The sequence below is a fragment of the Cervus canadensis genome, chromosome 8 (assembly GCF_019320065.1).
Source record: "Cervus canadensis isolate Bull #8, Minnesota chromosome 8, ASM1932006v1, whole genome shotgun sequence".
In the NCBI taxonomy this organism is placed as follows: Eukaryota; Metazoa; Chordata; class Mammalia; order Artiodactyla; family Cervidae; genus Cervus; species Cervus canadensis.
The window spans coordinates 80,864-108,295 of NC_057393.1; the positions used below are offsets into that span (position 1 = coordinate 80,864).

The 27,432-nt window shown below is 48.7% G+C and overlaps 1 pseudogene across 1 annotated transcript in view; it reads right to left on the reverse strand.

The window, feature by feature from the left end:
* LOC122446002 overlaps positions 1-25,729 on the reverse strand; it is a 43,279-nt pseudogene extending 17,550 nt beyond the window's left edge. The window contains exons 1-17 of the transcript XR_006270753.1: positions 25,654-25,729; positions 25,131-25,247; positions 24,716-24,823; positions 20,510-20,559; positions 18,583-18,739; positions 17,651-17,752; positions 17,166-17,437; positions 16,343-16,410; positions 15,079-15,272; positions 11,527-12,634; positions 9,600-9,627; positions 8,821-9,004; positions 7,081-7,181; positions 4,366-4,562; positions 3,178-3,355; positions 2,307-2,415; positions 1,991-2,137 (exon numbers count right to left, since the gene is read on the reverse strand). The product of XR_006270753.1 is annotated as a histone-lysine N-methyltransferase PRDM9-like (transcript). The remainder of the gene's footprint in view (positions 1-1,990; positions 2,138-2,306; positions 2,416-3,177; positions 3,356-4,365; positions 4,563-7,080; positions 7,182-8,820; positions 9,005-9,599; positions 9,628-11,526; positions 12,635-15,078; positions 15,273-16,342; positions 16,411-17,165; positions 17,438-17,650; positions 17,753-18,582; positions 18,740-20,509; positions 20,560-24,715; positions 24,824-25,130; positions 25,248-25,653) is intronic.
* Positions 25,730-27,432: the final 1,703 nt, after the last annotated feature.

A 27,432-nucleotide genomic window follows, 5' to 3' on the forward strand; every position in this document is an offset into this window, starting at 1 on the left:
AATAACTGCAATATTTGATCACGAGAAGGATATTACTACAAATAGCTCTGCAATCAAGTTAATAGTTGGGGGTAGAGCTAGGTTTGTTTAACTTGCTGGTAATCATCAGGTTGCTGTTACTAGGAGGAACATTTGTAGGCTTTAGGCTAGGATTATTGTTTGGCGATGGACCTGGTAATTTGAATTTGCCAGGCAGAACAATACAGAGGATGTAAGACTATGGGCAATTATTAGGGCTGTGGCTCCTATACAACTTCAAGGTGTTCGGGTAAGGATAGCAAAGTGCTATGTGGCTGACAGAAGAGTATGCAGTGAGTGATTTTAGGTCTGTCTGGCATAAGCAAATTGAGCTGGTTATAATTATGCCTCATAAGGACAATAGAATGAGTGGATACCCTATGAAGTCTGTTAGTGGGTTTCAAAGTATTGTAATTCGTAATTCATAGTATACCATAGCATCCAAAGTTTAGTAGTGCTGGCAGCATAGCCAGAACTATGAAGCCTGCAAGAGGGGCCTCTTCATGTGCGTTAGGTAGTCAAAGGTGGAGGCCATAAGATTGTAATTTTACTATAAAGGCAATTATGCATACTAACCATATGAACCCATTGGATCAAGAATTGGATACTGATTGGACTCAGCATTAGAATATTTAAAGGTCCTACTGTATTTTGAATGTAGACCAGTATTCCTAAGAGGGGGAGAGAACTTACTAGGGTATAAAATAAATAGAGACCTGCATTAAAGTGTTCTTTTTGATTTACTATTTGGGTAATGATAATGAGTTTTGAAACTAGTGTTGCTCCAAATAGAATATATAAAAGAATTAATTTTATGGCAGTAAATGTTATAATTAAAGTAATTATAGTATGACTAGCATTGATAATATATTTTTTTCTGGTAGAGATTCTTTTAATACGTGATGTTGACGGTTAGTATAAGGGGTCATAACCATGTAGTTAAAATCAGTGGTGGAGTCCATAGGGAGTGGGAGAAAACTAATGAGAAATTGAGGCTGTTATCATTGATTAAGGAGGAGTAAGCTTGTGAGTCTAATTAGTAGGCTATGCGTGGTGGTGTTAATCCAGATTAACCTGATGATCAGGCCAGTGGTATTGTTGCTGACCACAGTCTTGGCCTTCTCTGCCCGCTGAAGCTGAATAAAAGAACATGGAGACTGAGTCTGGAGGAAATAGAAAGCTGGCTCCAATTCTCAGCTGACAGAGAGGAGAACCCAGCAAGCTCATGCCTCAAGACCTGTGCCTGCTCCCCTTGAGGAGTCTAGGGGCTCATAGAAGGAAGGGCTCAGAGTCAGGAGGCAGTATGATAAACAAAGGGGATAGGACTACTATTTCTTCCTCTTGCATTTATTCACAGTTGCATCAGTTCAGTTCAGTTGCTCAGTCATGTCTGACTGATGATGGGAAAGACTGAAGGTGGGAGGAGAAGGGGACGACAGAGGATGAGATGGTTGGATGGCCTCACTGACTCAATGGACATGGGTTTGAGTAAACTGCAGGAGTTGGTGATGGACAGGGAGGCCTGGTGTGCTGCAGTCCGTGGGGTCGCGAAGAGTCGGACACGACTGAGCGACTCAACTGACTGAAACCACTCCAGTAGATTCTTCCAAGTGTGTAGCCCAGAGCGTTCTGCCTGAGGGAGTTGAGATCACACAGATAAAACGTGTAACAGCTCACAGGGTGCTCAGGACTGTGGAACTGACAACCCTTCCTGGGCAGCCATGACCCTGAACAGCGATGAGAGCCTCGCCCCCTCGTGGTCCCAGGGAGAAGGAAGCTGATCGGCCTGCAGCTGGTCCGAAACACTGCTGGGAGGTCCCTGTCTACCCTGACCACTGGAGCGGCCCAGGGGGCCCACTCTCTCGGGCCCCACCGAGCCCCTGCCCCACACCCATGTGGAAAGTACTTCCAGGCCATCGTGAGGGGAATCTGTGGTGGGAACTCAGCAGAAAGCCGTGAGGGCAGCTGGGACCTTCCTTCACCGAGGATGTGACATCAGCAGGTACACTGAGGTCACGCAGGTGGCGGGGAGGCCGTTTCAGATGGTGGTCTGTGCTGAGAAGGACACAGGACACGGGGAGGCAGGGGCTGACGGGCGGCGAGTCCAGAGAGGCGCCTTCTTGGAGGAGGGGGGATGCTCAGACCGAACTGCATCTGGGCCTGGAGCTCCAGTGGGCCGGCCGGTGGCAGAGGAGGGCAAGGCTGGGGCTCGGCCACAGGAGCGGTGCATCTGGCCTCTGGTAGAATTTCTGCTCCCCAAGGACTGGGGTTATTGTCTGTCTCCTCACGGCTGTCCCGTGCCTGGAACACGACCTGGTCAGAGGCAGGTGCTAAGCAAATATCTGTGGATGAGTGGACGATCCGAGTGTGGAGATGGGCAGGACAGGCGGCGTCAGGCTGCAGAGTGGGGGTTAAAACGATTAGGAGGCCGAGCCGGGAAAGAGACATACAGGGTTTCTGAGTCCGGACTCCCAGCCCCCTTGGGCTCAGCTCCACCCAAGCCCGTCTGTTCCCCAGACACTCTGTTTTCTATGGTACATTCCCTCTGGCCTTCACTCACCTGCGTGTCCTGCCCTGCATGACTTAAAAGCAGCTCCAAGTCTGTTCCTCCCACCTGTGCCTGAAGCCTCTTTATGCTTAAGCTGGGGGATCCCAAGGGCGCCCCCTGAGATGGGGCCCCTTCCCTGCCCGGGGACGGGTGCACCTTGTCTGTGCCGTGGACTCTGCTCTCTGCAGTTGTCTGCCTGTTCGGGTCTCTGCCTGACCCAGGGCCGGGAGTGTTCATGGGTCGGTGTGTCCCCTCTGAGTCTAGCCATCCGCCAGGCTGAGTCCTGCTGGCCTGCATCGTGACACTGCCATTTACTGGTGACACGGGGCCCACCCTGGAGCACCGCTGACAAGGTGTCCACTGGTCTCAGCTGGACCTCGCTGTTGGGCCGGGAGCCAGATGGTCAGTGCTGCTGGTGCCTGTGGGCCTGGCTGCCATCACAAGCCTTCTCCTTGGGGCTCAGCAGCTGAGCCGTCAGGGCATGTGCAGAACGCGCTGCAGACCAGCCACAGGGGGTCAGCGCTGGGCCTCAGCCAGAGAGCGGAGGCACCGACGTGGGCCTGCCCTCCATTAGGACACTTTCCGGCCTCCTGGGCTCTGTTTTGTCTGACCTTCGAGGAATGGGCGGAGCTGCTGCGCTCATCCTGGCCCACCCGCTCCAGAGCTGCCCTCACAGACCTCCCCTGCATTGGGGTCTGACCAGTACATTCCTGGTCCCAGCACCAAGCCAGGGCGTCCTGGGGCCCCTCAGTTAAGGGGTCAGGGGAAGCAGAGCCGCTTTGTTTTGAGCTAGAGGGGGAGTCGTGTGGGTAGAGTTCTCATTTCCTCCAGCGACACTTGTGGCTTATGGCGCCCAGGGCTCCCAGCCAGCCTGTGGGCCGCCGTGGGACCCCGTCTCCTGTCGGCCCCTCTTCTGACTGCTTGGTCCATGTTCTGACTGCTCGGGACTTGGTGCTCCTGGGTTAAGTGTCTATTGTAATTGGCTAGGGTCTGTGTTTTTTTTTTTTAATCAGTATTTTTTTTTTTTTTGAAGTATAGCTGGTTTACAATGTGTTAATTTCTGCTTCATAGCTCAGGGATACACATATATACATTCTTTTTAAAAATATTTTTTATAGTTTGTCATTGGATACAGAATATTATTCTCTGCTATGCAGCAGGGCCTTCTTTATCCACTCTACTTACAAAAGCTACATCTGCTGACCCCAGCCTCCCACTCCATCCCTGCACCGCCCCTCCTCCTTGGAGAGTGTCAGTCTGTCCCCTCTGTCCCCGAGTCCATTTCTCTTTCATGTGTGTGTGCTCAGGTGTTCATTTGTGTCTGACTCTTTGTGACCCCATGGACTGTAGCCCACCAGGCTCTTCTGTCCATGGGACTCTCCAGGCAAGAATTCACCACTGGGAGAGTGCATGCTTGTGGTCACTATGGCCTGTCACAGACCTCTCAGAGGCCATCTGCTGGGTAAGTGCAGGCTCGTGGTCACACTGGTCTCTCACAGACTTCTCATAGGCCATCCACTGGGTGAATGCAGGCTTGTGGTCACTCTGGTCTGTCACAGACCTGTTAGAGTCTGTCTGCTGTGAGTACAAGACCATGGTTGCTTTAGTCTGTCACAGACCTCTCAGAAGCCATCTGCTGGGTGAATGCATGCTTATGGTCACTCTGGTCTAACACAGACCTGTCAGAGGCCATCCGCTGGGTTAGTGCAGGCTTGTGGTCACTTTGGTCTGTCACAGACGTATCAGAGAGTGTCCACTGGGTGAATACATGCTTGTGGTCACTCTGGCCTGTCACAGACCTGTCAGAGGCCATCCACTGGGTGAGTGCAGACTTGTGGTCACTCTGGTCTGTCACAGACCTATCAGAGGCCATCCACTGGGTGAGTGCAGACTCGTGGTCACTCTGCTCTGTCACAGACCTCTCAGAGGCCATCCACTGGGTGAGTGCAGACTCGTGGTCACTCTGCTCTGTCACAGACCTATCAGAGGCCATCCGCTGGGTGAATGTACGATTGTGGTCACTCTGGTCTGTCACAGACCTGTTAGAGTCTGTCTGCTGTGAGTACAGGCTCATGGTTGCTTTAGTCTGTCACTGACCTCTCAGAAGCCATCTGCAGGGTGAATGTGGGCTCCTGGTCACTCTGGTGCACAGTTTCCACAGGGCTATCGAGAGGCACTGTGTGGCTGCCCCAGCTGGGGGCCACTTATTGCACTCTTGCTGCCCCCAAGCTACGTCTGGAGAAGGCTAATCCCAATGAGAAGCTACTTTCAGACTTCAGCTCACATCCCAGGAACTAGTCTTCCAGCCTAAGCAGGTCACTTGGGGTTTCCTGTGTTAATGCTCACAGCTCACACCCCCTAGAGAGTGGGCCGGATCTGGGGACACATGTCCTCTGCTGCTAAAACTGACAGTAGTCTGTGCTCCAAGGGGTGGACCACAAGGGGTGATGGGAGAATGTCTGCCCTACCTGCTTGGAGGCACTGTGCCCCCAGCCCTGCCTTCTCCCCACTCAGGTACGGAATGTGGGAGAGCAGGAGGGGGAACCTGGGTCCCCAGTGAGACCCTCTCAGCAGAGCTGTGCCTGGGTCAGGCTTGGAGGGTGTGACGGAGAGTTTTCTGGACAGGATGCCACATTTAGAGGGCCTCCTGCAGTGCAGGTTTCAGGGCTAAATAGCAACTAAGTGCAGAGCATGGTGGCTGAGCTGACGAATGTGGATCCTGCAGGCTGAACGCTGAGCCCTGAACGTTGGAGGGTTGTCTGGAGTCACAGGACATCCTTGGACTCTCTGCTGAGATGATCTCAATGGGGACCCAGGGTCCCCCTCCTACTCTCTCGAAGCCATCAAACTGAAGCTACTTCTCACGGTGAGCTCTGAGGAAACTCAGGAAAGGAAAGAATACCTGCTTTCCAGCAGCCATCAGACTGCAGCCACTCCCCACTGTGATCCCTGGGGAAATTCAGGGAGGAGAAGACAGGATGCTGGTCCCAGGTGGTAAGGTGTGTATCAAAGGGGATGATTTCAGTGAGATGGCTGGTGCATCTTGCCACACATAGAAAAGTGCTAAGTTCCTTAACTTTAGCTGCTGCCCCCTGGATTTGAAGTCCTAAAAGATTTGTACTGTATAAAACAACTCTCAACACCTGTATTATAATATTATTATGTCTATCCATATGAAGTAGAGACTTTCCAAAGGACATCAAAGACAAATCTCAACATTCAGCACACTGGCACCAGTGGTGGGCACTGCCCAAAAGATGCAACTAGTGGGGCAATTAGAAACCTCATCACCCCTTTTCCCATAAGATTGTGGAATGGACACTGTCACTGGGAATTGTTACAGGGAAGAACAAAATCTGACTCCATGTTGAATGTTTTCCTTTAACCTTTGCTTCCTGTTGGTCTGTTTGCTACAGGGATGCTGTCCATACATAATGGCCTGCCTCAGGAAACCCCGCCCCTCTGCCTCTGTCCAGGACCTGTCCACCTGTGGATGGCTACAGCAGGGAGAAAGTAACACATCTCCCTCAGAGGCTGGCCATTCCAGATATTTGCCAGATTAGTGGCCTTTTTACTTTATTTCCTCACCTCCCAGCTCTGTGTTCTATGAAAGACACTGGCATCCAGACCCTGACAAGATGGTTTCTTGGAGATATTAGTCTGCTATCTTCTCAGTCTGCCAGCTTTCCAAGTAAAGTCATATTCCTTTCCTCAGCACCTCACCTCTGATTTATCACCTTGTTGTGAGGCATGCAGAGCGAGCTTGGACTTGGTAACAATCCCACATGCATTGCAGTCAAAAAATCAAAACATAAAATGGAAGCAATATTGTAAGAAATTCAATAAAGACACTGAAAACGGACCATATAAAAAGATCTGAAACCAAAAACCAGAAGGAACTCAGTGGTTGTCTGAAATATTTAGAAAGCAGTTAGAACCCCTCTTTGCCCGTACCCCATGAAGCCACACTGGACAGTTAGGCCCTGTCCATTCAGGACGCCCTCTCCAGACCCCAGGTGGAGGTGCTCTGCCCCCAATGCCCTCCTGGGTCTCAGGAGTAGAAGAAACACAACCTAGGGGGTCTCCTCTGTGGTCCAGGGGAGCATCACATCAGCCACCCTGTCTCCCTGCCCATAATAAATAAGGAGGGTTGTCAGCACCTGGGCAAGTGATGCTGTGGGCACCTGGACTGCCTCATCCTTGTGAGATTTGGTGTGAAGACAACACAGAAGGAGAACCAGCCAAGAGGGATCCAGGGAGCAGTGAACCCTTCTTCACAGGGACCCTGTGAGACCCAAGACTCACTCTGCCCACCCTGCTCTGACTTTTGGGAACTGGCCTTTGTCATTCTCTGGGCAGGAGGTGAGAAGGACAACCTGGTCTCTCTTCCACCTCCTGAGACCCAGGTGAGCCCTGGGGGCAGCAAAACCTCCACCTGGGGTCCAGAGAGGGTGTCCTGAGTGCACAGGGCCTAACCGGTCAGTGAGGCTGGCCCTCATCCACAGTGCACTGACCTGCTGCAGGGTCTCGGGTTCCCTGGCATTCAGCTCCCCCATCGCCAACCCCAGCTTGGTGTCTTGGGGCCCCTCACTGGCGGGCACCCAGCAGGTGAAAGCTGCATGCCCAATGAGAAGGAGGAGAAGCCGGTGGGGCAGGGGTCCAGCATGGAGTGTCCAAGGCCCCTCTGATCCCCCAGGAACACTCAGCCCCGCCTGCCGTGGGCTTTCTCCTCTTCAGTATGTGTCTTTGTGGCTGATGTTGCCAAGCACCTTCCTCTGGAATAGAAGGCTCCATGACCATGCAAGGGGTGGAGGAGAGGAGGTGATGTAGCCCTAAACCCAGAGAGCTTCAGAACTAACTCCCCTGAGCCCTGAACGTACTGCCTGTTACATCTGTACCAACTGAGGCTGAGATCCAGGCAGATTCTCTGAGGAAACACTTTCCTGTCCAACAAGAGAACCAAACGAGGCCAAGATCTGGGCAGATTCTCTGAGGAAACACTTTTCTGTCCAACAAGCGAGGACTTGTTAACCCACAGCTGAACCCCGAGACGTGGGACGTGCTGTAACTGTGAAGACTGCAGGGAAGGTGTTTGAGAGGCTTCTTCCCGGGCGGCTCCCCGAGGCCCTTGGAGTTACTGGACCCAGAGGCGGAGCACTCATGCTTCTCTCCTCACTGCAGGCCAGACGGTGCCCCCATCCACACAGCCCTGCTCCTCTGCCTCCCTGAGTTCAACAGAAACCCCCTGGTCACAAGGCCAAAGCGCATTCTTCTTGGTGAGTAGAGCAGAGGCCGGTGGGATGGGCGGTGGAGGCTGAAAGCTTCTTTGCAGAAGAAAAATGTGCACGTGTGTTCCCATGTGTGGTGGCCGGATGCTGCAGTAATTGATGTTCCCTACACATTTATGGGTGGGTTTTAGTTTCTGTATTTTCTAAATTTCTTTCTTTTTTTTAACAGCTGCATATTATGAGAAAATTTTTGCAATCAACCATAAGCACTTGCAAAATAAGCTCTTATTTTTTTTTCCTTTTCCTAAAATGTTGCAGTTTTCTATGGTGACAGATGAACCGCCTCCTACTTTTAAGTATTCATTTAATTGGCTGCGCTGGGTCTTAGCTGTGGCATGCAGGGCCTTCAGTTGCAGCATGTGGGATCTAGTGCCCTGACCAGGGATTGAACGTGGCCCCCTATGCTGGGAGCTGAGTCCTAGCCTCTGGATCAGCAGAGAATGCTGCTATCTCCTACTTAAAGCAAGGTTATTTATTTATTTTAGCTTGCTGGGTCTTCGCTGCTGTGCGGGTTTTTCTCTGGCTGTCGGGCGTGGGGGCTGCTCTCTCCTTTCTGCACTGAACTTCTCCCTGTGGTGGCTGCTCTGGTTGGGAAGCAGAGACTCTAGGCTCTTGGGCTGCAGTAGTTGTGAACAGACTTAGTTGCTCCACGGCACCTGGGGTCTTCCCAGATCAGGGAATGAACCCGTGTCTCTTGCATTGGCAGGTGGATTCTTAACCACAGCACCACCAAGGGAATCATTCCCCTCCCCACTTCCTGCCAACATCCCATTTTAAAAAAAGGCTATAAATAATCTGTTTAGTAAGTTTTCAGAAGTCGGAGCTCTGGGGTCAGCGTCTGTGGTGTTATTCTCCCAAAGGCGTCTTGGCTTCAGATACTGGCTGGGCTCATGAGTCCAGTAAGCAGGGCAGGTCTGGTGGCTGAAGACAGGCTTGGCCTCTGGAGCTCTGCCCTCACCGACTCACCCAGGGTCCCCGAGCCCCGGCAGCCAAGCAGAGCCGCGCACAGGCGGGGCTGGTACAGCCACGGGGCCGCCATGGTCAGGGTGGAGCGTGCGGCGGACGCAGCTGGCTGTCCGTCCCGTGACTGCTGGTGTCCTGTGTGACCGTGCAGGGCAGTCACAGTGTCAGGTGGGGCCTGGCCGCTGTCCTGGGGACAGGATGGGACCTCAGAGAGCTCGCATCACCACTCCCCATCTCCCAGCTCCGCTTCAGTTCATGGCTTGTGGCTGCTGGCAACTCCCTGGGCTGGGAGGCTGTGTAAAGCATCAACCCCCTTGTTCAAGGTCAGCTGAGACCCCCAGCTCTGGGGTCACACACCATCTGTGCCACCATGCAGGTCATCCCACTTCTGTAAGGGAGGGCCTACATGGGGCTGTGGGTGATGGGGGATTTGGGGGTGTTGTGGGTTGGCCCCAGGAGTCAGCTTTTTGAGGGGAGGGGAGCAGAGGGGAGGGGAGGGAGAAGCTTTGACCTGCTCAGCCTTCCAGGGGATTCCAGGCCCAGCTCTGGTGGGAGGTGCAGCTGAGAAGCCCCTGCAGGTTTCTGGATCCCCACCGTTTTTCAGTTGAATCCCCTCTGCTTACACCACCCCTAACTCTCCCTCCCATGGCCCCGGCCTGAAGCCACAGAAGATATGGACTTTACATGGCTTCCCTTCCTGTAGGGAAGCCAAGCCACAGACAAACACGTTCCTTTAAGAAAGCATAGAAACCGGAAAATAATAGTGGGTGGTTATTACTGACGCGGTTCATGTAGAGACGCTCCACAAGCCTGGCACATGGAGGGAACTGAGGGCCGTTGCCCCGAGTCCTGGACTTCCCACCCTCCGCCCCCCGACCCGTGGCCCACTCTCCCCTTGGTGTCTTCTGGTGGCCGGGCGGACTTCAGCCTCCTGAACCCCTTCTGGAAGGATCAGGCCAGGGCAGAGGTCATTCATAGAGGGGAGGGTGTGGTCGACCTTAAGAACCCCATTGCCCCCACTCTGTGTCGGAGCTCAGTTCTGGGTCTGAGCAAGCGTGGCTTCCTGGTGCTGTCCCCACCCTCACTCACCCAAGGTGGGGGGGCTTTGTGTCCACCTTGTCCCCTCGTGCAGCCTGGTCACCCCGGGACCCGTGCTGTGTGTGCATCTGCTCTGCTCACAGCGCACCCCGGGGCCCATCAGACTTCACTCATGACAGGGAAGTGTAAGGATGAACTTTTCCATGGTTAAGAATTTCAAGGTCGCGACAGCTTTGCCCACAGCGCACGGGCACAGGTACGAGGCCCATGCAGAGAGAAGCCGCGGTGTGGGCTTCAAGGACCCTCCGTGTGGGGGTGGGATGGGGGCGGACAGGGATTTCCTGCAAACGCGGCTCCAGGCTCTGTTCTCGGCAGGGGGACGACTGTGGGCACTGCCTGTCTGTGTAGGGGCCCTGGGGCTGCCCAGCTCAGCAGGAACGGCAGGGGTGCGAAGGGAGGTCAGCCTCTCTTAGCACCCCTGACCTCACACCCCCTCATCAGGGCAGCACAGTGCCTGAACGGCCCCTTCCTCGTCTAGCTCTGAAGACCTGGAAGGTGTGGGGGCTGGAGGACATGCAGGAAACAAAATTCTGTAAAGCAATTATCCTTCTTTTAAAAAATAAAAAATATTGAAGAAAAAAACACTGAGGACAACAAAGGTGGGGCTTGCGTTCTCAGCCAGCCTCTGCCAGATTCCGCTTGTGCTTACGCATCAAACCAAAATGCTGGTGCTCCCACCCCGTATCACAGATGAGAATAGAGACACAGAGAGGATCAGCATCTTGCCCCAGCTCACAGAGCTGCTGGGGGCAGGGTTGAGAACTGGACCCCTGTGGTCGCATCTGGAGTCCAGATGCTGTGATTACCCCGAGGGGGCGGCAGAGACCAGATGGCCCATTCTGAGCCAGGCGTGCGTGCACGCACACACACACACATGCACGTGGCCTGCACCTTTGATGCTACAGAAGTCAGAGGGAACCAGAGGGCAACCAGGAGAGTCCAAAGGATAGTCGTGATCTATAAGCAGGAGAGGCCACACTTCCCAAGATGCCGGGGAATCCCTTCTCCGGTGAGTCTCTCTCAACCCCTAGATTCCTCTCCCTGGACCCAGGATTGACTGTCCAGTGACCTAACTGACTTGGCTCCAGAATGATGCCTTCCCAGGGGTTCAGCTATGACTGGACCCCACTGCTGTCAGTGAAAAGGGGGGAATGAGTACATAGTCTGGGATTCAGATTTGATTGGAGACAAAATTTATTAGAAAAGGAGACCTAAAAAACCACGAAGGCAATTGGCATGAACATCTCCAGAACACTTAAGAAACCCTCTGCTGTTTATCTACCTCCTCTCCTGTCATGAAAGTGGAAGGTCTATTTAACAAGTAATTCTGTGCTTATCACACTCTTTCTTTAAAATATTTATCATATATTTATTTATTTGGCTGTGCTGTGTCTTAGTTGCAGCCTGTGGGAGCTAGTTCCCCAATCAGGTATTGAACGTGGGTCTCTGAATTGGAGTCTTGGCAACTGGACCACATGGGAAGTCTCTCGTGATACTCCTGCGGACAGTAACGGGTCACAGGCCTCCTCTGAGGTCCCCTTAGAGCTGAGGCATGGGGTGGCTGCAGTAATCCTCCTGGGGCTAAGGTGTGGTTTGTTGATCATGACTCACTCACACTCCCTGCAAACATAGGGCTTCTCCCCTGTGTGTGTCCTCTGGTGTCTGATGAGGAGTGACTTCCGACTGAAGGTTCGCCCACACTCCCTGCAAACATAGGGCTTCTCCCCTGTGTGTGTCCTCTGGTGTCTGATGAGAACGGACTTCTGACTGAAGCTCTGCCCACAGTCCCTGCAAACATAGGGCTTCTCACCTGTGTGTATCCTCTGGTGGGTGATGAGGACGGACTTCTGACTGAAGCTTCGCCCACACTCCCTGCAAATGTAGGGCTTCTCCCCTGTGTGTGTCCTCTTGTGTGAGATGAGATTTGACTTATCACTAAAGCTTCGCCCACACTCCCCACAAACATAGGGCTTCTCTCCTGTGTGTGTCCTCTGGTGGGTGATGAGATGAGCCTTCTGACAGTAGCATCGCCCACACTCCCCGCAAACATAGGGCTTCTCCCCTGTGTGTGTCCTCTGGTGTCTGATGAGGGATGACTTCTGACTGAAGCTTCGCCCACACTCCCCGCAAACATAGGGCTTCTCCCCTGTGTGTGTCCTCTGGTGTCTGATGAGGGATGACTTCTGACTGAAGCTTCGCCCACAATCCCCGCAAACATAGGGCTTCTCCCCTGGGTGTGTCCTCTCGTGTGTGCTGAGACATGACCTGTCATTGGAGCCTTGCCCACACTCTCCGTACATGACTCTCATAATCCCTGAGACCTTTGCCTCCGTGAGCAATGTGCCTGTGTCCTCTGGATTCAGTTTCTGGCTTGTGCTAGGCTCGTCTTTCATTCTCTCATGCACCCCAGAACCCCCCATTTGTCCTCCGGGTGAATAGGAAGAGACCCTTGAAATCCTCTTCAGCCTTATGCTTTTCAGCAAAGGTTGGGGCCTGTCCTTGGCCTCCTGACCCTCAGGTTTGTCGCTCGGGCTGTGTGGATCTGAATATCGCTGATTTTGATTGCCTGGGCAGGGATCCTCTGGTTGGAGGAGGTCTCTTTCAGATGGTCTCAGGAGGGTCTGAGAGGGGTGACTGCGTTGGGTGTGTTGGCTGAGGAATTTCTGACTGGAGAAGGCCAGAGAGCAGGAGGCACATGGGTGGATCTTGGGCTTCGGTTCTGCTGAAAGAGGAAGCTTTTGGTCAGGTAGCTGGTTTGCCGTGGTCAGGCTTGCCTCACTAATTATCTAAGTGTTGACAGTGCACCATTTGTCTCCCATTGGGTGTGTCTTTATAGTCCACGTTTCCACTCCACTCTTATTCTCTACATCTACAGAAATCCAGGAAGTTGGTGACAGGGGCCTTTTCTACATATCACCAGATAGGGACCTTCCAGCAGCATCAGAGGCAGCGTCTCTCCTGATAGAGGTGGATCTGCAGGGAATTTCCCTGCGTGTAAGTACCTGAAAACTCACATCACAGTGGCCACAGTTGTTTTACACTACTGAGACATAAGACTTGATGACTTAGGTGGAATCTCCTGAGTGGCTCCCTGTGAGGGGAAAGGGTCTATTAAGTTAGGGGCGCCTGGCCTGGAGCTCTCTGCATATGGGAGGGAGCACAGGCGGTGGTTAGAGCGGGTGTGAGTAAAGCTGAATTTATGGCTCCTTGTTCAAAGAGCAGCCTTTGTGCCAATCTCTGCAGGAAGTGGGTTTGAGACTGGATGAGACTGAGCGGCCCAGGTCCCACTGACTACAGGTCTGGCTCCTGCTGCCCAAACTAGTTCACAAATTGCTCCTCTCTCAGTTTCCCATAAATCATAAAATAAAGGAATATCCTTTCTCAAGCCTCACCAGTATCCATACCTCATTTATTTCATTCAGGCTTCGTCCATTTAACATGCACTAGGAAGGCCTGTTTAAAAATACATCTCCAGCCAGACTCTTCACATCCTCACTCCCAAGCATCTTCAGCCAGCCTACTCTCCCCTCATGTCTGGCAATGAACTGACCTCTGAGTGGACTCCCTGCTGCTGTCTCTTCCCAGAAGTGAACCAAAGCACCGTCTTAGCACAGAGAACATGCTGCTCACACCTGAAAGCCTCGTGATTGTTCTTTGTCACCCAGGAGGACCCCTGGGGCCTGCACGTGGACACAGGCCCTGAGGCTTCCGTATCCCATCCAGCCTCCTTCCTCTCCCTCTGTGCTTCCTTTTGCGACCCCTGGCATGGCCTCGCTTCCCAGCCCTGGGTCTGAGGCACTGGCTGCTGCCCTGCCTGGAATCCTTCCCCACGGGTGTTATCTCTGCACAGACCCTGCCGCACCGTCCTGCACCACACCCCACCCTCTGCTCACGCTGACCCGAGGCACGTTCCCTGCACTGGTTTCCCTCAGAGCATCAGCCCCTGTCTGGTACGAAGCCCCTGCTGCCCCAGGGCAGTGGTTCTGTCTGTTTCGGTGCGTGGAGCCCCGTCTGGCACAGAGTGTGAACTCACATGACAAGAAACTGGAACAGTAACTGAATGCACATCACTGTACATGTGTTCACCCCAATGTTCATCGCAGCACTGTTTATAATAGCCAGGACATGGAAGCAATCTAGATGCCCATCAGCAGATGAATGGATAAGGAAGCTGTGGTACATATACACCATGGAATATCACTCAGCCATTAAAAAGAATTCATTTGAATCAGTTCTAATGAGATGGATGGAACTGGACCCATTATACAGAGTGAAGTAAACCAGAAAGATAAAGACCATTACAGCATACTAACACATATATATGGAATTTAGAGAGATGTTAATGATAACCCTATATGCAAAACAGAAAGAGAGACACAGATATACAGAACAGAATTTTGGACTCTTTGGGAGAAGGCGAGGGTGAGATGTTTCAAGAGAACAGCATCGAAACATGTATATTATCTGGGGTGAAACAGATCACCAGCCCAGGTTGGATGCATGAGACAAGTGCTCGGGCCGGGTGCACTAGGAAGACCCAGAGGGAACGGGTAGAGAGTGAGGTGGGAGGGGAGATCGGGATGAGGAATACATGTAAATCCATGGCTAATTCATGTCAATGTATGACAAAAACCACTACAATATTGTAAACTAATTAGCCTCCAACTAATAAAAGTAAATGAAATAAATAAATAAATAAATGTAAAAAATACTAATGACTAAGGAATTCCATTTACTTTCTTTAACTGGTAGATGTCATTCATAAATTTCCTAGTGTGACTCTTTAAATATCTTTGTCCTATAAATATTTTAAAATAAAATGTCTATATTTTAGTAAAAAAAAAAAAAAAAAAAAGAAATGGGAGGGAATAAGGAAGAAAGAGGTAAAGGGCAGAGAGCTGGTAGGTGCTAGAAAACTTGCTTTTTGCTTCTAAGCCTTTCAGCAGAAGGTGATGTTACATATTTTTTTGCATGAAATATTAAAAATTAGAACTAACGTTTTTACTATAAAGATTTTTCCTAACAATCATATGACAAGAATAAAATTCTGAGGCATTTTAACTGCAACTCAACTGACTTTGGACTGGATTGTACTCTGCTTCGAAATCAGACCACGGAGGCTCCCAGGATGGGGTCGGGTGCTGGAAGAGGGCTGACACTCACCTCTCCCGGTCGCGAGCTCACTCTTCCCCCTGCTGTTCCGCTTGATGCCAAGGTCCTGACCATACTCGTCCCCGTACCAGACCAGCAGCTCACATCCCGGCCTGACCACCTGGCAGGTTCGGTAAAAGATCTGCCCATGATACTGGAAGGCCACCAGGTTCTGCTCCTCGTCGTCCCGGGCACAGTTCACATACCTGGGGGTGAGGCCGGAAAAGGGAAAGAAACCTCAGGTGATGAGTGCCCTCCACTCTCCGACCATGCCCAGCTCCTTGCCTTCCGCCTCTGAGGCTGCCCCTCATGTGGACCTTCTGTTCACACCTTCAACCAGGCTATGTGAATCCCCATGCTTTTCTCTCCTTACCGAATTAGCCATTTTCCGGATCTCAGTTCCAGACTCATCTCCACCTGGACTGTCCGTGAGGCTGGTGACCTCCAGCTCCTCTAAACTCTGAATTAAGTTCTCTTCCATCCACAGGACTTGGTGCTCCTTGGCTAACACGCAGCCCTCAGCACTCACCCCAGCCTGCCTTCTCTCCCGAGGCTTTCTCCCATCTACCCACGTGTATCCAGGGTCCTATTCAGTTGTTCACCCCCTCCCACGGCAACTTGGAGAGAGCTCTGATATAGCTTGAGACATGGAAGAGTAATAATTTGTTCACTGTCTGCCTGCCCTGATGAAAGGAGAGGCCCTCAGAGAATGACCATGCTCAGGGCCATGCTGCCCCCCATTCCTTCTGGGGCCTCAGAACCCACTTCTCACAGCAACCAAGCCTGAGGAGGTTGTTGCCCACATAGAGTCAAGGTCTCCTGTGTTAGGTTATCCTGGCGTTGTATAGCTACTCAAAGATAGAAAAAATAAGGTTACTCTTCCTAAAATCAATTGGCTAATGTCTGTCTGCAGTATGTTCTCCAAAAGAACATGGGTTGTGTGATCTGCTTCAGTAACGAAGTGCACTGTCTAAACCGAAACATAAAGTGTGTGGTAAGTGTCCATTAAGTGAGTTAAAGTTTCCCTGGTGAATCCAGACTCCTGAAGTTGCTTTCAAGTCCACCAGTTTTGTTCAGCATATAGACTTGTACCTTGACGGCACATGCCATATTTTTATTTCCTTCTTTCTAGTGTCTTTTGAAATGAAAGAAGATGATATGGAGGGAAAAGAGGAAAGAAGATGTGAAAGCTGTGGAGGGAGCCGGGTTGAGACGGAAAGGGGCGTGGGATGGAGGGAGTCTCAATGTCTACACACTGCAGACTCACTGCACTCACCTCATCCAGTTGGCCCAAGACGTGTCCTTTCCATCCACATACTCATAGCAGTTCCTCCCTTTGGTGATCTGAGTGTCAGAGAAAGAGTTACAAGCATTCCTCTTTCTTTCCTTCTCTTTTATTTTTTGGTAGGAAGCAATAGAAGAGCTATTTCCCTGTGTAGTCATTGGTGCTTTTCACTCTGCATGGATTCACCTGACAGCCGGACCCCACGGTAAGCTCCTTATTCATCATTCCCGTCTGAGTCTCTTGGTTCATTGAAGGCAAGGGCTCCACAAGGGAGGAGTCACTTCTGTGTGTCTCTACACTGTGGTCCCACCTCTCCTCTGACCTTTAGAGGGAAGTCCTGTGAGTGTGTACCAAGGTGTTCCCATCTCTCTTCTGACCTTTAGATGGAAGTCCTGAGTGTCTGTACATTGTGTTCACGCCTCTCCTCTGACCTTTAGATAGAGGTCCTGAGTGTCTCTACACTGTGGTCCCACCTCTCCTCTGACCTTTAGATAGAGGTCCTGAGTGTCTGTACACTGTGGTCCCACCTCTCCTCTGACCTTTAGATAGAGGTCCTGTGTGTGTGTACATTGTGTTTCCACCTCTCCTCTGACCTTTAGATAGAGGTCCTGAGTGTCTGTAGACTGTTCCCACCTCTCCTCTGACCTTTAGAGGGAAATCCTGTGTTCACACCCACGGCACACAGTACACGGGGCTGACTGTGTCATTGCCGACCGTGTTATCACCATCTGTGTTCTCGCATGTAGACATGAAGTACCACCCACCACACACAAGTGATTAGAGGCCAGAGGACAGGGAAACGGGTGCTTCTCACCAGCCAGGCGTATCCACTGTTGGCGGCCTCTTCATCGTCTGTGATCTGGCCCTCATAGGGGCCAAAGTGCAGGCCCAGCGGCAGATCGGACGCCTCGTTCCACACTCCAAGCCCAGCGTCAGGGATGCCCGACCGTCTAATGCTTAACCCAGGGGGCAGAGTGAGGGCTGAGCGGTTGGCATGCCCCTTTTCCACTGCACAGTCCTTTACAAAAGTTGGGGGCCCATGGGCAGCACAGCTGTCGATGAAGAAGTTCTGACACTCCTCACAATCTGGAGGTGAGAACAGGGATGAGAGGAGTTATAGTGCTGTTGCTCGTCCTAACGACCTTCAGAAAGAACTGGGACACTCATGGCATTTGGCCTCGATCCTGCACCCCAAGACATAGAGGAAGGGGATGGCCGGGGGACGAGATGGTGAGGTGAGGTTAGTGGACCAAGGCCTCGTAGCCCATTCTCCCTGAGTGGGCCACGGGGGTCACTCACAGAGGTAGTCGTCATCCTGGGGCTCGCTGACCTCTTGGTATATGTGGCCCTTTCTTTCTCGTAGACTGTACCTCTTCACTCCAGTCTCCTTTCTTCTGAGTTCTAAGATGGAGAACAGAAGCTAAGCAAGGCTGGTGGGGTCTGGGGAGTTAGTCCCTGTTTTATCAGAAAGTGTGAGATCTCCTACCTGTCCATCTATACACTTTGTTAAAACTTTCTTACATGTATTTTTCAAACTTTTACTTCTGTAATTTGATGTTTTAATGTTACATTATTTATTTCTTGGCCACGCTGCATGGCTTGTGGGATCTTAGTTCCCTGACCAGGAATGGAACCCACACCTCCTGCAGTGGAAGCCTGGAGTCTTAACCACTTTACCCCCAGGAAGTCTCTTCTCTATATTTTGTTTCTTCTCCCTTTAACTTCAGGATCAGGAGACTGAGGCTCCACTGACCACAGATGCCCAGTTCAGTGATAGCTTCCTGCACTTCCTGTCAGTAGGTTTAACTTCCCAACCTTCTTACTTAGGAAATAGTTCACTGACACGTCTACTCAGAAAATATATGTTAAGGGCACATGATATGTAAGGCACTGAGCAGAGGTCTGGGCATAAACACTAACAAAGCACGGTTCCCATTATCACAGCTGGATTTATTGAACTACTTGTAGGTGTCAGACTTTTGCATTTAATGTAAGGCTTTCAAGCACTGTATGAGTTATGTATCCTTATCCTCACTTTATAGATAGCAATCATGACATCAGAAAATGTATAAGATTTTTCCAAGGCCCCAGTGTTAACTTCATGTCTCAGATCAGTCCAGCTTAAACACCTGCCTATCCAAAGTCGATGCCACACACCTAGGCCATACTTATTAGTTTTTCTACAGGGATTAGAGGAACTAATTAGAGGAACTCCCCCAAATTTCTCTTACCGCCTTTTTGTCTGGGGTGCTGTCCAGGGGTCCTTGCTTTTCTGTGATGGGGCACTGGTTTCTGAGCCTGCTTGGAGCCACTTGTCTTCAGCAATTTTGCTGCTCCTGGCAATTCCTTCAAACTAGATTCCTTACTTAATGGTGCCCTGGACATGCTCTTCCATGTGAGTAAAAGACAACAACAACAACAAAAAAGACAACATGCATTTCTTTAGTTCTTTAGGACTTTATGAAGTGTTTCCATGTGCATGACTTTAGTTAATACTTTAACAGTTCTTGGAAATATCTGATTTGGGGGGGTGGGGGTGGTCTGAACACTGGAGTGTAACAAAAGGACCTAGGTGGATAGTGAATCAAAGCTAGAATTCATATCTTAAGGCTCTTGCCCTTCAACTTTCTGCATAAAAGTGAGAGCAAGGCAGGGAGAATAGCTGGAGGTCAGGGAAAGAAGAGGGTAAGAGCTCGTAGAGAGATTTGGGGGTGTTCTATTAATTAGTGGCCCTTTGATGGATGAGGAAGTATGGAAAATTACAGAGGGGACAAAACACATCTGGAAAATAAGGTGACAAAGCAGTGAGATTAAGAAGAGAAAAGACGATCGGCAGAAACACATTTAGACAATAAAGAAAAGGAGATGAAAGTTGCAGGTTGCCATGTCCTAGAGACAATGTTTGGAATTAAAGTAGCTGGTCACATCAGTTCTCCTTGAACAAGGCTGTATGACTAGCTGATTCTCCTCAGTTTCCTGATCCATGAATCGGTATTCAGGCTAATTCTTAATATTATAGTGGACATGAAATTTAATAACCTTCAACAAATTGTTGTGTGAGCTATTTAATACAGTAAGAATGTGAGCGAACATCCCTGGTATCAATTTATTCCCTAAACTGCATCTATATTTGAAGTCTAGCTCACAGATATTATCTTCAGCATTCTTTGACCTTTCTACTCCTAGATGAATGCTCAAATGTGGAGTCACTCATTCACAAAACATTCAGGGGACCCTCAGGGGCTTTGAGCTGGGCCTGGACTTCTGAGAATGAATGGGTGTGGGCTAGGCTCTCAAAGCTCACAACACAGGGGCAGGCTAAACACATGATTCCAAACAGGAGAGTTGCCTATTAGAGCTCAGAGGAGGAGCTGTTACTCCTCCTGCAAGAAGGAGCATTTGAAATGATGCCCAGATGATGAGTTTCTACTCAAAAGTGGGTAATCTATGTGAAGTCCTTCTGTTATTTTCTTATTTGTTGCTTTTCAGTCATAACCCTGAGGCTTCTCAGGGTTGCGAGTTGCTTCCTCTTATTGGAGTGGGAGGCTCTGAGGTAGGGATCCTGTCTCCTTCTTCATCTTGGACCATCCACTCTACAAACTGCCCAGCATGTCCTTAAGTTTCCCTTAGTCAGATGTCTTAGCATATCCCTCCCTAGCACAGCACAAAAGAATTGAGGTTGAAAACATCTCTCAGATGAATGATATAAAGATGTATGAATAAGCTTCATAGAACCATCGAAGCTTTAATCAGTTTGTAAAGAGTTTAGAGAATGTGCACTGGTTTCGATTGCACTACCAGTGATACTGTGATCTCAGGCATACAATCAAATGTTTTTTTACCTCATTTTCTGGATCTATAATGGTGATAGCTATATACCTACTTATAGGTACTGTAGGACTGATTTAAGGTTTAAGTAAGTTTATTCACATAAAATGCTTAAAGTCTGAAATATTATGAAAATAGTGTAACAACAGAACCACCTACTACTGCTGTTGTTCTTACTAACTGTAAAGGTGGTGAGGATATCAGACAGTGTGCTAAAGATCCAGGGCAGGAAGGCAGCCGTCTCCAGGATCTCTGTGTTTTCTCCTATTTTCCCCTGTGACTGGATCCATGAGGAGGACATTTTGGCAACAGGATTTGGGAAATACTCACCTTCTGGTGTTTACTGTGCTCCACTCTGAAGGCCATCGAGGAAGGTTTACCTAAAAAATGGTGAGAATCAGTGTTTTGGTTGGTAAATATTTCCAAACTCTGGGTATTCTAACTAAGGAGACATAAATCTAAGCCAGAGAGTGACAAAGACAATGATTACCAAAGAAGGAATCGAAAATGATTTCTGTATCATCAACTTCTATGCTTCCACTGGGAGCATTACATAATTTTCTTAAAATTAAAAAAAAAAATGAAACCTCATCTGTGCCTCATCTGATGTTCGTAAAGTATCTAATAAATTTAGTAGCCTTTCATGACAAAAGTACTCATCAATGTAGAAATACGAGGAAGTGCCTGCAATATAATAAAGGTCATATATTGAAAGTCTACCTCTAACATCATAGTAATCAGTGAAAAAGATCAAGAAAAAAAGGCAAGGATGCCCGTTATCAACATTTCTGTTCACCATATTAGAAGTCCTAGCCAGGGCTTTAGGTTAGAATTGGAAACAAAAGGCTTCCCTTTGGAAAGAAAGAAGTAAAATTATGTCTGTTCACAGGGCCATGGTTTTATGTGCTGAAAACTCTTTAAATCCACACACACCAAAAACTTGCACAGAACATTGCACGGTACAAAATCAACATTCAAATATCTTTCCGTGCATGAAGAATGACCATTCCACAAAGGAAAATAAGAAAACAATCCTATTTATTTTTTATTTTTTTAAAGCCATATTCAAGAGCTAAATTAAAAAAAAAAATATTTCTTTTTATTTATTTGTTTGTGCCAGGTCTTTGTTGCGGCATGTGGGATCTAGTTCCCTGAATAGGGACTGAACCCAAGTTCTCTGCATTAGGAGTGTAGAGTCTTAGCCACTGGACAAATAATCTTATTTATAATAGCATTGAAAAGAACGAAGTAATTAGATATAAACTTAAGGAGATGAGAGACTTATATTTTGAAAACTACAAAATATTGCTGAAAGGAATCCGACATAAATAGATAGGTGTCTCATGTTTATGGATTTGGAGGCTTAATATTATTAAGCTGTTCATACTACCCAAAGCAATCTAAAGATTCAATGCAATTCCTATTAAAATCCCAATGGGATTTTTTTCAGATATAGAAAATCCATCCAACAGTTAACACGGAATCTCAGAGCACCCCAAATAGGCAAAGCAATCTTAGAAAGAACAGCAAAGCTGGAGGCCTCTGATTTCAGAACATACTACAAAGGTACAGGAACCAAAAGAGTGTAGATTTGGCAAAAAATGTGTGCTTAGTCACTCAGTCTTCTTGACTTTTTGTGACCTTCTGGAATGTAGCCCACCAGGCTCCTCTGTGCAGGGGATTTCTCAGGCAAGAACACTGGACAGGGTTGCCATTTCCTTCTCCAGGGGATCTTCTTAACCCATGGAGTGAACCTGCATCTCCTGTGTCTCCTGCACTGAAGGCAGATTCTTCACCTGCTGAGCCACTGAGGAAGCTGGCTGGCATAAAGACAGATATGTCAATCAATGGAACAGAATAGACAGCCGGAAATAAACTCTTGGATACATGGTCTAGTGATCTTCATCTAGGGTGTCAAGATAATGGGGAAAGTTTAATGCCTGTAATGAATGGTGATGGGGAAACAAAATAACCAATTGCAAAATAATGAACATCTTACATCTTGAAGAAAAATCAACTCAGAATGGGTTGAAGACCTAAATGCAAGACTTGATAAGACTCTTAGAAGACAACAAGGATGAAGAGTTCAGGACATTGAATCAGCAATGATTTCTTAGATATGGTACCAAGTGCACAAGTATTAGTAACAAAGTACAAATAGACAAATGAGATTAATCTTAAAACCTCTGTGCAGCAAAGGACACTGAACAGAGTTGAAAAGGCCACCTATAGGATGGTAGAAAATATTTGTAAAATATGCATCTGATAAGGGGTTACTAAGCATACACCAGTATGAAGGCTACCTATAAGCCAGGAAGAGAACCTGATTGACCATGATGGCACCTTGATATCAAATTTCCACACTCCAGCATTGTAAGAAAACAAATTTCTGTGGTTTAAGGAATGCAGTCTGCTTTGTTATGGCAGTCTGAGCTGACTAACAGTGAGAGAAGGAATTGAATAGACATTTCTCCAGAGAAAATACACAAATGGCCAACAAACATATGAAAAGATGCTCAATATTACTAATCAATCGGGAAATACAAACTGAAACCTTCTGTGATAGGCAATAGGTATAAGAAGGCAATAGCAAGCTTGGTAAGGATATGGAGAAATTGGAACCCTTATACACTATTGTTGGCAATGTAAAATGTTGCAAGCTTTCTAGAAACAGTATGGAGTTTCCACAGAAAGTTAGAACTGCTGTATGATCTAGCAATCCCACTCAAGAGTGTGTTTCCATAAAGAATTGAAAGCAAGACATTGAATAAATAGTGGGCACATGTATGGTCATTGCCGCATTATTCCCAATGGGAAGATGTGTAAGCAATCTAAATGTTCGTTGGTGGATAAAAGATAAAGATTACATATAAGATATATGTTATAGCTCTTATATCCACATGCACACAACGGAATGTTTTGAAGCCTTAAAAAAGAATCCTGTCATATGCTATAACATGGATGGGCCTTGATGATATTTTACTAAGTGAAATGAACCAATCAAAAAAGACAAATATTGCCCAATTCCACTTCTATGAGGTATCTAAATTACTCAAATCCATGGAAACAGAAAATAAAATCGTGGTTGCCAAGGGCTGTGAGAAGGAAGGATTGGAGAATTGTTCCTCAGGGGGTTAGGGCTTCAGTTACGCAAGATGTAACATTTCTACAGATTTGTTGTACATCAATGTGTATGTATATCCCCGGTGGCTCAGCGGTAAAAAATCCACCTGCAATGCAGGAGATGCAACAGATGCAGGCTCAATCCCTGGGTTGGGAAGATCACCTGGAGCAGGAGATGGCAATCCACTGCAGGATTCTTGCCTAGAGAATCCCACGGAAAGAGGAGCCTGGTTGGCTACAGTCTATGGGTACGCAGAGTCAGACGTGACTGAGCCATTAGCACTATGGCCACTAACACTAACGTGCACATAGTTAGCAACAGTGTGCCATACACTCAGAAATTGTTAAAAAGGTAAATAAAGACGTGCAAGTGTATGGTGAACCGAGGCGTATGGTGATCCGAAGGGTATGTATTCCCTATGAAGAATCTCTCCTTATGCCAAAACCTTTGCAGACAACCAAATGTTTGTTTTCATGTCCCTTTTACTAGTTTTAATAAATTAAGGGAACAGAGGTTCTTCCTTGGTGCACAGTGGATGAGAATCTGCCTGCCAATGCAGAGGACACAGTTTCGATGGCTGGTCCAGGAAATTCCACTTTCTGTGGGACAGCTAAGCCTGTGTGTCACAAACTACAGAGCCTGCATGTGCTCTGCAACGAGAAGACACTCACCGCAACCAGAGAAAGCCCATGGGCAGCAATGAAGACCCAGTGCAGCCAAAACTAAATAAATAATTTTTAAAAATCTGGGAGAACAGAAATCCATAGATGGAGAATCATAGAACTATCTAAATTGTTTTCTCCAGTCTAGGCAGATTAACCCTCCTAAACTCTTTGAGCAGCAGAAAAGGAAGTGAGCTGCTCACTTCTATTTTATAATAAGTGTACTTCATTTTATTTACATGATGCCATCTCTGGTCAGTGAAATGTGGGAAAGATCATGGAGAATAAATAGTTCTCTCAAACACTTTCCAGAATCAAAATATAGAATTAGTTTAACCTTAGGGTAAGAAGATCATGGGTTTTGTTTTATATACATAACATAAATAATATATCTTGACATAATATGTTAATCATTTCCTCTTTGAAGAGATTTAATCCAATAACCAATGAGATTAGTATTAAATCTGTTTCATGAATTTATTTCTAAGGTTTCTTTAACTGCCTTTCACTAAGAATGTTTAGCAAAAATAATTCTTTGTAAAAAGAATGATAAATTTTAACCATAAAACTTTTGAGAATTACACTGGAAAACCTATACATTCATCTTCATTCAGGCTAATGTCAATATTCAGGCACAACCACTTCGGAATGCTGAAAATTATGTTTTCCTTACAACTGACTGAGATGAAGTTGAGACCTAAGCCCAGGCTGGTTTCAGGAAGACACCTCCAAATCCTCGTGGCCTCTCACCTTGCTGCCTTGGTGTCCATTCTTCATCAGAATCCTCAGGGTCATCTACCTGGGGCTTGATGACCTGCCTGCGGTGATGCATGAAATCCGGTCGAGTGGCTCTGAAACCTGGAAAGAAGCAAAACATTTGTTCTAAGAAGGAGAAACAATGCATAGAAGCAATGGAAAGTGTCACAAAGTCAAGGAAATCTGTAGGATGGGCTGGGGGAATCTAGAATAAGGCAAGAGGTGAGCTCTGCACTGCAGGGTCAACCTCCCTTTGGTACAAAACTGTAAACCTTTCCTCCAGGTTAGTCTCCACACAAAAGGGAACTGTGAGCAGATGAAGCCACCTAAGAGTGGGCCAAGTGAACACTGAGGGTGAAGACCTGTTTCATGTTTCCCAGGGTCACAGGCACCCAGCACTTCCTGTTACCTATAGCAATCAGTGCTTCGTAGTTTCTTTTCATATTCCTATATCGGATTTTTTCCCATTCTCCCATCTCTTCCCATTCTTCCTTGGAGAAGTATACGGAGATGTCTTTGAAAGCATCTTTGGCCTAAGGAAAATAATCGATTTCATCAGTGATTTACTAATCTAAGTCAGACCTTAGAGCTGATCCTTCTCCTCCACCTTTTGTGCAGGGAGTAGCCTGAGGCTCCTGGATGGTCTGTGTGAGACAGGGATGAAGACTTTCCTTCCCGACTGTGTCCTGTTTAACTGGACAAACGCTGAGCATTTTCCTAACTCTCCCTGGACACAGAGCAGTTGACGAAGCTAGTGTCCTGTTTTGTCCCACTCCACCCCCCCATCTCAGACAGGACCAGGCATTCCCATCCTGTGTACAGTCACAGGGAAGTTCACTCAGCTGCCCAGGCAAGCAGTCTGTGGTGCTTCAGGGACCAGCGCCGTGTCCTTCCTATAGAGCTGGCTTAGAGCCCAGGTTTGCTGCCTCCACCTCTCACCGTGGGCTTCCGCTCTGTTCTCCCGGCATCTCCCTCAGTGCTCTCCTCTGGAGACCTGTTCGGCCTCATGGCCATTGGAGTGCTCAAGACTAAGGTGCCTGTGGAAGAAGATGGTGCTGAGATAGCCCAGACCAGTGTCCAGAGCCTGGTGTGTCTTCCTTGGGTTGAGTGTCCAGGGCACGAAGGTGAGGGGAAAGTCAGGGTGAGGGTATTGGTGGGATGGACGGATCCTGACTAGATATGACAGATCAGCCTCTTGTGAACTAGATTTGATTTCTTTCGTTCCCCTACAATTCAGCCCCTCTGAGGGAAGGCACTGGAACGGATGTGTCTGTGGATGATGGAGGAATCCTTGAGGAGACCCGGAAACCCCTAACTGCTGGACTCGGGTCAGGCTGAAATCAGGGCTCTGTTCCAGTGCAGCAGAAGGAATGTTTCTCCAAGAAGGGTTTTCAGGATCTCCTCCTGGGGACTCAGAAAAATCTGGGCATAACGTAGGTTCTACGTCCAAGGGAGAAGTCGCTCGGCTTGAGGAGATCTGGGTCCCACGGGCTGAAGTAACTTGGGTCCTCAGACAGAGGGGACTGGGATCTTTTGGCTGATGTAGAATGCGGAGGCTGAGAAAATTTGGGATCTGTGAGGCTGAGGAAATCGGGGGTTTCTTATTAAGGGACTTTAGGTCTCCGACAGGCAGGACAGTTAGGGTCTTGAGGAGGAAGTTTTAAGAGCTCCCAGGCGGAGGGGTTCAGGGTCTCCGAGGCTGAGGAAATTTGGTCTCTGTGCGGGTGGTATTTTTAGGGTGCCTCAGGCTGAGGGGAACTGGGGTTAATCTAGGTATTTGAGGGTCGCAGCACTAGGGGATTCAGTGTTTCTGTGGGTGAAGGGATTTGTAATCCCTGAAGCTGACGAGACGCAAGCGCCCTTCAGATTAGGACTCAGGTTACTCAAAGTTGACAGGATTTCAGGCCTCCCACCCCGGAATTTGAAGCCATCAGGCTAAGGGTTTATGAGGGCTGCGCAGGGCGCGTTCCCGTCAGCCTCCCCGCTGTCCTGCCGCGCTGCCCACCCTGTCCCCAGGAGTGCTAGAGGTTCCGCGAAGTCCAGTCCTTCGGCACTGAGGTGAAGTGAAGGGCCAGCAGCCTGCCTGTACCCTGTCAGGCACAAGCGACCAATCGGCCTTGTGACTGAGGCAGTCTGGCCAATAGGCGCCCGGAGGGTGGGGAGCGTGATGGAGGCCCCGCCCCACCGCTCGGGGATTGGCTGCTCTGTGGGCGTGTCTGTCAATCCTCCAGTGCGCATGCGCATCGTGGCTGGTTTGTTTGTTTTCAGGCATGGCCTCTTAGGCTTGGATCCTCAAGTGGGCGGGTTGTCCTCAGGCTGAATGTTTCCTTCCAGTGCCCTCAACTGGTATATCGGCTCCACCAGACTGTAACCATGCTCCCGGAGTTTATGCGAGGCCTACCTGTGCTCTACCTTATCAAATCCAGTTTTCGCAAGAACTCTTATGTGGTGAGTACTGCATTATTCAAGGGAAACGGTGTAATTAAATACATTCTGATGAGACACAAGATAAACACCGTGTGGTCAAAGATTTAAACACAACGCGTGGAATAAGGATGTTAGAAAAAACTTGGAGGATTTTTAACCTGAAAGTGGAAGTGTCACTGATGAGCCATCTGTATATTTAATGTAGGTATGAAAAGCCTTCAGAAATGAGGTATAAGTAAAATCTCAAACCCTTGCAAGTGTTTTCTCTAAGCTGAGGAATCGAT